The following is a 9,193-nucleotide window of genomic DNA, read 5'->3' as shown; positions in this document are numbered from 1 at the left end:
TATCCTTTTCCTATATCCCCTGACATAAACCAGGGAAATTATAAGGAAACTCTCCTCCTTTTTCTCTATGCCATCTTCTGTCTTCCCCAAAACATGCCTACTGCCTAATCTTTTACCTTGAAATTATTATGTTCTTTATCTTATGATACAGAAAGAAATTGACATTTCAGTTTCCACAGCACTGAATGTTCTCATGTTTGCCTAGGCTATAAATCTTTCAGTAAGCAATACAATTGCATGTAGATTTCCTTTCCACAGAAGCTTGTCAAAGCATAAGCTAATGTGCATTTTCCAGGAGTCTCCACACTTATGCCTCTCAGACCACCCTTGGATGTGGGTGGCCAAATTGGAATTACCCCCAGTAGAGTGCTACTTCTCCCTCCCAGGAATTTTTTCTGCGAAAGCCGCTTTCCCCCAAGCCCATTTCTTTGGTATCCTGCTGACTTTGCCAACTGTAAGGACACCAGATTTGTAGGGGAAGGACAGACTATTCTATAGACTATGCCAATTAGAAGAGGGCAAATATATTCTGCACTGATTAGGTCAATTATAGGACAGCAGACCCTCCAAAAGAATATTGGGGTACAGAAGAAAGAGGGACCCATGACAGCTAAGTAGTAAGTAGTGAAATCCATTTACTATTTGGATAATTTGGGAAGCTTGCTCACAAGAGACTGATTGTGAGAGGCAGCAAGACAATATAAAATGGATTTGCACACCAACCCCAGTTCAGGCCAACTACCCCCTCCTCCTCTCCCCCTCCCCCACAAAAAAAAAAAAAGAAAAGAAAAGAAACAGAACAGAATATAGAAACAAGACAAAGAAAACATGGCACCAAAGATGTCTCAGGGTCACATTTAAATTCACCCATGGGAGAGTTGGAGCTTTTTTTGTTGTTTACATTTATTCAAGGTAGTTTACATTCTCTGCAGAGGTTATGCTTTCAGTATCTTATTCCCATTATACAAGGGAAAAGAAAAGAAAAATATTCCTTTAAACCTATTCTGCTATGTCAACATGATACTCTTATCTCCCTTTCCTTCACCAACACCATATTATCATATTAAATACAAAATACAAAATTATTATTAAATTATGTTAAATTTAATTCATTATTAAATACAAAATAAATATAGCTCTCCATGTACTGAAACTGGACTGAAAAAAATTAAAATCTTCCTTGGCTTTATGAGTTAGATCCAAGGCAAATTTTGAAATCTGTTTTATTTGCCACGTTTGGTTATCAAATGAAAATAATTCATGCATTTTGTTCTCTGAATCACTAGCTTCAAGTTGAAGGGCCTAACTGTGGATGATTCACAAGGCAAGATATATGACACTGTGTGGAATGGAGAGATAAAGTGAAGAACTTACAGGAATGTTTAAATTCTTTTTCTGTATTTTTTATTATTTCTATGTCTCTGTGACCCGCATAAGTATGGTGTATGCAAGCCAATATTTACTTAAAACTTTAGATATATTTACTTAACCAGAAATGATGACATTAATCCTTGTTCAATGTTATCAATATTTAGATTATTAAATGCCTTCAACTCAGTAATCTGAAGTTTGAAGGTTCGACTGATGATTCCTTTCAGAATCAGGTAAACAAAGCATTCCATTATAATCTGCTTTTGGCACCAATTTTTAACATTCAATTAGGGGAGAGGGCACCTATTTCTCAATGCTCCCCTATGATCCCTTCTATCCATTGCCTCTTCCCTAATATTACTCCAAGTCCCAAGATATGCTGGCTCTTGTAACCTGAATATGTCTTAAGTTCCATGAAAAACCAATATTGTTCACCTCAATTGCCTTTTCATAAAAGGATATTTGATCAGGATTCAAGCCATGGACCCAATGTTATAGCCAATAAGTTTAACTAGAATCACCTCAGACAGATCTGCAAAAGCCAAGGAAAGGCAGGAGTTAGAGAGGGGAAATCCTGGACACCCACAAACTTTAGGAAATATAGGAAATTAAAAATATTAAAATCTACTGGAAACTTCATTCTCAGCCTTTGAGAATGACAGGGTAAGTAAAGAGCCACAACATTTTGCAATCCTCACAAGGAATTACAAAACACTGGGTAAAAAATCTGCCATCCTTATAGATCCCCATTTCAAAAAAGAGACAAAGACTGGAAACAGGATGAAGAGAATAAAGAAGGACAGTTTGGACTTGTCATCACTGCACTGGTAGCAGAAAAATATAGAGGAGGAAGATGAGGGATTACTTTTCTGTCTTTTACATATTTGCCTCCTACAATTTTTGTAGTCAATCTATCCCACTGTGATTCATTTTTCCTCCTTTATAATATACACGTGGAGGAAAGCTTTCTTATATTGTTTAGAAAACTTCATTATTATTTTTTTTTAATGTAACCTTATGTAGCTAACTGTTGTTTAACTCAGAGCTTATATGTAATTATATTGATCTTCCAGACACCTTTAAGAGGAGTTAGAATTTGCTTCTGGAGTGCTTGGACGTCATTTAGGTCTTGTTTTGGGTTTAAAATAGAACGAATACAATATCTGGAGTCAGGGACACTCATCTTCTGGAGTTCAGATCTAACACTAGCTGTATGACCCTGGGCAAGTCACTTTACCCTGTTTGCCTCAGTTCTTCACCTAATCAAATGAATTAGAGAAAGAAATGACAAATGACTGCAATATCTTTGTCAAGAAAATCTAAATGGGGTTGTGAAGTGTTGGATGTGACTGAAACAACTGAACAACCACAAAGAGAGTGAGTTTTGACTTTCCCAAATTTTATTTAACATTTATACTTACCTGCTAATGTACATCTTAAGTAACTTAGGTGCCTTATCTGGAAACTGCCCCTTTTAGAAACTGCCTGCATACAGGCTCTTCAACTTGTACTTTTGTTTGAACTCTATATAAAGCAAAACTTACAAATGCTGAAGGGGAGATGGCTATATCTTTTCTAACTCTCTCTTCTCTTCCAGACAATTAACAAAATGTTTTGCATAAACCTTTTTAGGTTTGGGTTTTATATACAATCAATACAATTCATCCTAGGTAGAACCAATGAAATGGGAATGGTGGAAGGGGAAAAGAGGGACTACATATGAAAACTTTGTTACTGCTAAACTCATACTTAGCACCAGTTTACTCTAAAATTTTCCGATTTTTTAAAAATAGTTTTTCTCTTCTGTTGTTTTCTTTCCTTGCCTATTCCTTGCTAGCTTCCTCCTCCATTAAACTCCACTGAAATATCACAATTTCTTGAGTTCATATTGGCATCTCAAAGATAGCAGAGATGGTTCAAACCAAACCTTAAGTGCCTTCCTTTCTCAGAAAGTCTTACAAATTGTGACATCAAAGCCACATAGAGAAGGGGAAGGTGGTAACGATTTATTTTGCTTTTCTAAGGAAGGAACATAGTTGTTGTTTTTCTTCATGATTCATATATGAAACTTCCACATGTGGCAGCTAGGTGGTACAGTGGATAGGATGCTGGACCTGGATTCAGGAGGACCAGACTTCAAATTTGATTTTAAACACTTAACAGTTTCTTTACCCTGAGCAAGTCAATTAATCTCTGCTTCACTTTCTTTAACTGTAAAATGGAGATGATAACAGCATTAACTTTTATGATAGTTGTGGGGATAAAATGAGGTATTTATAAAGCACTTTATAAATCTTAAAAGCACCATAGAAATGACATGATGATGATAATGATGTTTTTTCTACTAGAATGTGACTTCTTTGAAAGGGCATGCTTTGCTTTTCTATTTGTATCTCCAGTACTTAGCACAATGTTTTTGACATAGCTCAAAAAATCCTTTCTAAATTCACATGTATTAGCTAACATTTGCTTTTTTCTTCACTTTTTGAGTTTCATTCACCCTTCCCCATTCCTTCTCAGAAGCAATCTTTTATAACAAATAATATTTTTAGAAAGGGAAAAATATGATAAGAAGGATGGAGCTAAGATGGATAAAGAAGCCAAGAAATTGCTTCAGCTATTCCGTGGAAACAACATTAAGTCAAGCCTCTAAAAGGATTCTGGAGTGACAGAATCCACATAAAGATGAAGTAAAACCATTTTCTAGATAAAATAACTTATAAAGACATAGGAAAAGTCTTTCTCACTTGGGTAAAAGGGGAGCACAGCCCAGTACAGGTATGGTGCACACAAGCCAGCAGGTGATTGTTAGCCACAGCACTAGTCAGCAACTGAGAACCCTATGTCCTCTGCAGACTCCTCAGCAGAACAGTGGCACAGCATGCCAGCTGTGAAGCTCCCAGTCCCAGCACAGCAGGCAAATTAGGAGCCCTTGAATCCCCACACAATAGGCCAGACTAAACCAGGGTAACTCAGTGTGGTGAATAAGCTGCCAGCACCTCAGGCCCCAACACAGAAAGCCCATACCTCCATCACAAGAAGCTTGGGACAGTGCCCCAGGAACAAAGCTCAACTTTTAAATGTCACAAAATAGGCCAACAAAAAATGAGTAAGAAACAGAAAAGATCCCTTGACCATGGAAAGTTACTATGGTGACAAGAGAAGATCAAAACACAAACTTTGGAAGAAGGCACCAATGGCAAGATGTCTGCATGTGAAGCTTAAAGAGGCATATGAATTGGACTCAAGCTTAACCTTCCTTTTGGAAGAGTTCAAAAAGGATTTTAAAAATCAGGTAAAAGGGAAAGAAGAAAAATTAGGAGAAAATGAGAATTATGCAGAAATTTTTTGAAAAAAAAGTCAACAGACTGGAAAAAGAAGCATAAAAAATCTGAAGAAAATAATTCCTTAAAAATTTTGATTAAGATAGAAAAAATAGGCCAAATGAGGAAAAAATCCACTAAAGTAAACAGTTCCTTTTAAAGTAGAATTGGACAGATGCACACAGAAGTACAAAAGCTAACTGAAGAAAATAATTCCTTATAAATTAGAATTAGGCAAGTGGAAGCTAATGCCTCTATGAGACATCAGCATTCAACCAAAGTTAAAAGAATGAAAAAATAGAAGAAAATGTAAAATACATCATTGGAAAAACAACCAACCTGGAAAATAGATCCGAGAGAATTTAAGAATTTAAAACCATGCCAGCAAAGACCGTGGACAACATCTTTCAAGAAATTATCAAGAAAAATGCCCTAATATCCTAGAACCAGAAGAGAAAATACTTCAGGCATCCAGAAAAAAAAAAAAAAAAATTCTACTATCAAGGAGCCACAGTCAAAATTACACAGGACTTAATAGCATTCTAAGGCAATGGAGCTCGGATTACAAATAAAAATAATTACCCAGCAAAATTGAGCATAATTATTCATAACGAAAAGATGGACATTCAATGAAATAGGGGGCTTTCAAACTTTCCTGATGAAAAGACCAGGGCTGAAAAGAAAATTCTATCTTCAAATACAAACAATTGATACATTGAAAAAAGTCTAAAAACAGTACATTTAAAACCTATGAATATCCCACCTTCACAAATAAGTGGTTTAAAGATGTCCTTTCACATCTTTTCATTCAAGTCATTGATCATTATAATTTTGTAACATTCCATTTTGATTTTTAGTGGATACTTGGGTTTTTTTTTTTCATTTTTATAGTATATGTTTGATTTTCTTAGCTCTGTTTACTTCATTCTACATCAAATTCATATTGCTTTTTTTGTGCTTCACAGTATTAATGATACACATCATTTCTTAAAGTGTAGTAATACTCCATTATAGTCATTCCACAGTTTGTTTAGTCATTCCATTTCTCAATTGCTGGGCATCTATTTTGTTTCTAATTCTTTACTGTCCCCACCCCCTCAAAAAAAAAAAAAAAAAAAAGCCCACTGTTATATATATTTGATCTATATGAAGACTTTTTTTTTTTATCAATGAGTTCCTTGGAGTATAAGCCCAGACTAGAAATCTCTGGTTCAAAGTTTATATAATACAAGTTTTCATCCTAATTGCACTCAACCCATCTATTGTGTCCTCTGTAATGCTTGCTTCATAAGCAACAAACTTTCATATTAAATATGTTCCTCTCCCACTTTTTCTATCTACTGAAATATCCTCCAAGGACATCCTTGGATCACTCTGTAGACATTCATGGACCATACCATGGCTCTACCTGACTCATTCTCCTTGGCGCACTGTGGAATACTCCTTTCTCCCCATTTCCAATCACTCTGTAAGCTTTCTTCCTTTGAAGTTTATACATTGATATCTATTACCTGATAAAAAATCTTGGTAGCTATTGCCTATATCAGATCAGTTTCCTTTATTCCTCAGTGAATTTGATACTGACTTACAATTTTTATCTCCAACCCATCTAATGTTTTCATACCAAGGAACATAAATATACATATTGATTCTTCCTCAAAATTGAAATTTCCTCAAAGTTTAGACTTACTAAACTTTACTTCCCATCTCAGCCATACCCAGATAGTCATATCCTTGATCTTGCCATCATCCATAAATATATCTTTTTCATATTCAAGAATTCTAAAATCCCCATATTTGACCCTAACCTATTAACTTTTCACTGCTCTCTCATGCTTCTTTCATCATCTTACTCTTCATCTGCACCAAAAATGGTTTTTTGAGCCATTAATTTTCTTCTAGTCCATCTTCTCAGCATGTCACTTTCTTCTCTTCTCCCCATCTTAACTCCTTGGTAAATCAAATTAATCTCTACACTGTCCTTTCCTGATTTCCTAATCACTGATTACAGTCATCCATAAAGCCTCAGCTTTAAATCACTCCAGCCATTTCATGATTCTTCTCCCCACAGTAGTTCTTTCAAATCTTTTTTCCCTCAAAATTTTTTCATCCCTCCTCAAACCTTCCATGGTTTTAGCTTATACACACACTCTCTCAGCTGGTAACCTTGCTTCATTTTACAGAAAAAATTGAGGTCAATAACTGTGAATTGCCTTTTCTTCCCTCTTTTCTCATATCTGATCACTCAGATGCTTTCTTCCCCTTTTTCCTACTTCACACCTGTCTCTCATGATGTCCTTAATCCTGACCAAGCCTAGTCCTTCTACTTCATGCAATTCCATTCCATGTGACCTCTTCCAACAGATGTCCCCCTTTGTCATCCTCACACTATCACTTATTTTAATCTCTTCCTCTCTATTGTGTCATTTTCTATTGCCAACAAACATAGCCAAAAAATCTCATATTTACCTCTGCTATCATCCTATATGTTCTTCAGCAGTCCTTTGTAACAAAACTTCAATTCATGCACAAGTAAGACATTACCTTCATGGAGTAGTGGTCTTCTTTGAGAATGAAGAACGGACACTGTGTGAAATAGTAGCTTCCTTCTGTTGAACAATGTTCTTCCTTCATCACTTGTGGTCCCTCTGTCCACATGGGGAGTCATAACCTTATATGTGTGTTCTCTGCCAAAAGATATATATTTTGTAAGTATCTTGGGGCTTGATTTTCCTATTTATTATGTCATTTTTTTCTAGAAAATTTCAGCTGGGGTAATTAACTGTCTTGTGCAGTTTTCATTTGTAGTTTTAAAAATATAGTTTAAAAAAAAAAACAGGCTTTGGAAAAGTCCATTGTGATTCAAATAGAGCTACTTAACTTTGCCTTTAAACCAAAATTACTCTGACTTTCATTGTATGGCTAATAATGGATTCTAGCCTCTCTTGTTCTTTGGATTTCGATAAGTGAGTGCAAATAGCAATTATTTTCTGTTCTGGCCAGAAACTCTTAAGGGTCTTCCCCTCATTGACTGATTATTTTGTAATGGCAAACTAAGCTATCTTTGCTTCTCTCTCTCTCTCTCTCTCTCTCTCTCTCTCTCTCTCTCTCTCTCTCTCTCTCTCTCTCTCTTTCTCTTTTTCACCCATCCCTGATCACTAAAAGGGCATTGCCTCAAAATGAGATGAGGAAGACCTTAGTTTAAAAAGGCCAAGGTGACCCATTATATCCTGGGCCATTGCCAGTCATCTTGACTTTTGTCTTGCCACTGGACTTTCATGACTATGGAGGAGTGAGGCTGATTTTATACAACTCTCTCTCACTTAAATCAATTCACACACAAGTCAAGTCACCATTATCGTGATGTCATTGGTCCTTTTTGAGAACTAAGAATGAACAACACAGGATGGCACATAATCAATGTGTATCAAATGATGTGCCAATTTTCCAAAAGTTACTTTGCTGAGGACAGCAAGTAGCTAAAAGATGAGATTATAATGGAAGCAAAAAAGTGAATTTTCGCCCCTTTCTGCCCTAACCTGATTTTCGGGACCTTGAGACACTTCTGCTAGGCATGTGTGGGGTTCAGTGCTGCAAGACTTGGTAGTTTAGGATGAGATAGTAAACCCTGGGTTCTACTCCACCAAATCACCTCCCTCATGATGATAATAGGGGTGGGGACAAAGTGTGCATCAGTTAAAGAGTTTCTACTCTTATTCCAAAACATATAGTTTTCAATTTTCTCTCTCTGGGATTTCTGATGCAGGATGAGGGAAGAAGCACCTTCCAGCACATTGGCATTGGCATTGTGTAGGACCGGATGCTAGACCTCTTTTCCCAAGGGGAAAATCGTCAGATACAAAGAGAAAGCATTTATTTAATCCCTGCAGGGAGAGGCCAAGGTGTACCTGGAAGCTATCCCAACTCCCACCATGTGCTCCTTAACCTGATCAGCAGGAAGTATAACACCCTGTTAAATAGGAAAAGATCCAAGCCTTTTCATTGGATAGACTAAAAGGAAGTAACCATCCTTGACCAATGTTGTTTGCTTTCTGTGAGTCATGTCACTTCCTGTAGGTGTGACTTCTTGAGAGTTTAACCTTTAGAAACCATGTGACTCCCTGCAACCCAGAGTTCAAGACTGGTAAAAGGGATCATGTGACTTAGGCCTAGTATTAATACTAAGAAAACTTCATCCTATCAGTCCCATTCAAAATAAATTGTGTTTGTTTACATTAACTAGATGGCTTAGTTCATAGAGTGCTAGGCCTGAGTTTAGGAAAACCTGAATTCAAAGGTGGCTTCAGACACTTATTGGCTATGCATCTTTGGGCAAGTCATCTAACCTCTATTTGCCTTCATCCATTGGAAGAAGAAATGACAAATCACTCCAGTGTCTCTACTCAGTGCCAAAAAGAAAAGGCAATGGACAAAATGGTCCACAGAGTGCCCATGAGTAAATAACTTACATATGCTAGTTAGAACAGATGTTTGTCCCA

This window comes from Antechinus flavipes, chromosome 1, assembly GCF_016432865.1.
Source record: "Antechinus flavipes isolate AdamAnt ecotype Samford, QLD, Australia chromosome 1, AdamAnt_v2, whole genome shotgun sequence".
Lineage (NCBI taxonomy): Eukaryota > Metazoa > Chordata > Mammalia > Dasyuromorphia > Dasyuridae > Antechinus > Antechinus flavipes.
This window is presented reverse-complemented; position numbering follows the sequence as displayed.